Here is a 3,105-nt window from a genome sequence, read left to right as displayed (position 1 = left end):
TATATATACCGTAAATTCCGGACTATAGAGCGCACCTGATTATAAGCCGCACCCACCACATTTTAAGAGGATAACCGCTTTTGTACTTACACAAGCCGCACCTCTATATAAGCCGCAGGCACCCACATTAAAACAGGTAACACAATCATGAAATTAACCCAAACCCGACTATGAGTCTCGCAATTGGGGGATTTTGTAAGGTTTATTGTTCTCTATTCTTTATCAATTATCCATTGTCGGACAAGTCATAATACGCTACAAAGCCAAGGGGCCGAGACACTTGCTCTCAGCCAAGAGGCTGAGTCAAGGTCCTAGCCACAGGGCCAAGCAGCGATCACTGCGAATGCACCGTTCCCGGAGGTACTGCAATACCGGGGTTGATGCGTGGAGTGGACAGAGCAAGCTCTTATTCCATCTCCCGATTGCAAAAATCAAACTTACAGCATTGCTGAATTTGGGGGATTCTTAGATTACATGTCCTTCACCTTGGTACACAAACCCAGAACCACATTCCAAGCTGTAAGTTTATCAATTGTAACTTCATAGATAGTACACAAATCAAGGGGTTTGGGGTTTTTAAGGGTTATTATTCTATCTTCGTTATTCATTATCCATTATCCTTTATCGGTCAGTTCATAAGGGGGGTTTTGGGGTTTTTAAGGGTTATTGTTCCATCTTCGTTATTCATTTTCCATTATCCGTTATCGGTCAGTTCATAATACGCTACAAAGCCTAGGAGCCGGGACACTTACTCTCAGCCAAAACGCCAAGCTAAGGTCCTAGCCCTAAAGCCTTGCTGCGATCATTGCGAATGCACCGTTCCCAGAGGTACTGCAATACCGGGCCGATGCGTGGAGTGGACAGAGCAAGCTCTTATTCCATCTCCTCAATTAGTTCAGAACCACAGCTGACAAGCCAAGCTAAGATTCATAGTGACACGTTAGGGGGTTTTAAGGGTTATTGTTCTATCTTCTTTATTCATTATCCATTATCCGTTATCGGTCAGTTCATAATACGCTACAAAGCCTAGGAGCCGGGACACTTACTCTCAGCCAAAAGGCCAAGCTAAGGTCCTAGCCCTAAAACCTTGCTGCGATCATTGCGAATGCACCGTTCCCGGAGGTACTGCAATACCGGGCCGATGCGTGGAGTGGACAGAGCAAGCTCTTATTCCAGCTCCGAAATGCAAAAATCAAAGATCATACTAGCAGGGGGGTTTTGGGGTTTTTAATGGTTATTGATCTATCGTCGTTATTCATTATCCTTTATCCGTTATCGGTCAGTTCATAATACGCTACAAAGCCTAGGAGCCGGGACACTTACTCTCAGCCAAAAGGCCAAGCTAAGGTCCTAGCCCTAAAGCCTTGCTGCGATCATTGCGAATGCACCGTTCCCGGAGGTACTGCAATACCGGGCCGATGCGTGGAGTGGACAGAGCAAGCTCATATTCCATCTCCGAAATGCAAAAATCAAAGATAGTGACTTCCTAGAAAGTACACAAAAGGCCAAGCTAAGGACCTAGCATCAAGGCCAAGCTAAGGACCTAGCATCAAACATTGGTATAGTCCAAGACCTTCAAGGCCAAATTAAGGTCCTAGCAATAAAGCGTTGCGGGGGGTTTTTGGGGTTTTTAAGGGTTATTGTTCTATCTTCGTTATTCATTATCCATTATCCGTTATCGGTCAGTTCATAATACGCTACAAAGCCTAGGAGCCGGGACACTTACTCTCAGCCAAAAGGCCAAGCTAAGGTCCTAGCCCTAAAGCCTTGCTGCGATCATTGCGAATGCACCGTTCCCGGATGTACTGCAATACCGGGCCGATGCGTGGAGTGGACAGAGTAAGCTCTTATTCCATCTCCGGATTGCAAAAATCAAAGATCATGGCAAAGGGCCAAGCTAAAAGGCCAAGCTAAGGACCTAGCATCAAGGCAAAGCTAAAGACCTAGCATCAAAGGCCAAGCTAAGGACCTAGCATCCGTGCTTCGCTACAAGGGGTTTTGGGGTTTTTAAGGGTTATTGATCTATCTTCGTTATTCATTATCCATTATCCGTTATCGGTCAGTTCATAATACGCTACAAAGCCTAGGAGCCGGGACACTTACTCTCAGCCAAAAGGCCAAGCTAAGGTCCTAGCCCTAAAGCCTTGCTGCGATCATTGCGAATGCACTGTTCCCGGAGGTACTGCAATACCGGGCCGGTGCGTGGAGTGGACAGAGCAAGCTCATATTCCATCTCCGAAATGCAAAAATCAAAGATAGTGACAAAAGGCCAAGCTAAGGTCCTAGCATTAAAGCCTTGCACCGTTCGTACCTACATAGATAGTACCTAATGGGGTTTTGGGGTTTTTAAGGGTTATTGATCTATCTTCGTTATTCATTATCCATTATCCGTTATCGGTCAGTTCATTATACACTACAAAGCCTAGGAGCCGGGACACTTACTCTCAGCCAAAAGGCTAAGCTAAGGTCCTAGCCCTAAAGCCTTGTTGCGATCATTGCGAATGCACCGTTCCCGGAGGTACTGCAATACCGGGCCGATGCATGGAGTGGACAGAGCAAGCTCTTATTCCATCTCCGGAATGCAAAAATCAAAAGGCCAAAAAATGCATTCTTCCCGGAGGTACTGCAATACCGGGCCAATAGTACCTAATTCTAGAACTAAGTACACAGTCCAAAAACAACAACCGGCAAATTGAATGTAAAATGATACCGGTACTTAATGTATGACGCAGACCTGCAGAGTCCTGGTTCTGTTGAAAATAATTTAAGGAAAAAAAGTGTATATTTCTAAAGGAAAGGGTGGGAAAAATATATATATCCACTATTGTCCGCTGCGTCCACAAACACGTCTCACCTTTACTCCACTTCCCATCAGCCCCCGTTGTATTTGCCCCTTCTTTTTGATTCGCCCATGGAAAACATATCAGAATAAGTCACTAAAATAAATACATTGCAAAAAATATACAGTTGCAAATACATATTATACATGGTTACACATATTTACAAAGAAAGACGGTACACTGAGAGAGTTTTCAAAGCTTTAATAATAATATTATAACTTTTATTCCAAACCGTCTGATAATTCTTTTATTTGTTTTTTTCATT

General features: G+C 44.2%; 7 pseudogenes; all 7 read right to left on the bottom strand.

The window, feature by feature from the left end:
- Window positions 1-338: 338 nt before the first annotated feature.
- LOC148357044 (U2 spliceosomal RNA) lies at window positions 339-463 on the bottom strand (annotated as a pseudogene).
- A 343-nt stretch (window positions 464-806) lies between these two features.
- Window positions 807-1,072, bottom strand: LOC148357043 (U2 spliceosomal RNA; annotated as a pseudogene).
- A 28-nt stretch (window positions 1,073-1,100) lies between these two features.
- Window positions 1,101-1,349, bottom strand: LOC148357042 (U2 spliceosomal RNA; annotated as a pseudogene).
- A 28-nt stretch (window positions 1,350-1,377) lies between these two features.
- LOC148357041 (U2 spliceosomal RNA) lies at window positions 1,378-1,514 on the bottom strand (annotated as a pseudogene).
- A 266-nt stretch (window positions 1,515-1,780) lies between these two features.
- On the bottom strand, window positions 1,781-1,918 carry LOC148357040 (U2 spliceosomal RNA; annotated as a pseudogene).
- Window positions 1,919-2,157: 239 nt separating this feature from the next.
- Window positions 2,158-2,278, bottom strand: LOC148357039 (U2 spliceosomal RNA; annotated as a pseudogene).
- A 218-nt stretch (window positions 2,279-2,496) lies between these two features.
- Window positions 2,497-2,624, bottom strand: LOC148357038 (U2 spliceosomal RNA; annotated as a pseudogene).
- Window positions 2,625-3,105: the final 481 nt, after the last annotated feature.

This window comes from Urocampus carinirostris, chromosome 11 (assembly GCF_059441175.1).
Source record: "Urocampus carinirostris isolate Australia breed hairy pipefish chromosome 11, RoL_Ucar_1.0, whole genome shotgun sequence".
NCBI classification, from domain to species: Eukaryota; Metazoa; Chordata; class Actinopteri; order Syngnathiformes; family Syngnathidae; genus Urocampus; species Urocampus carinirostris.
This window is presented reverse-complemented; position numbering and strand designations above follow the sequence as displayed.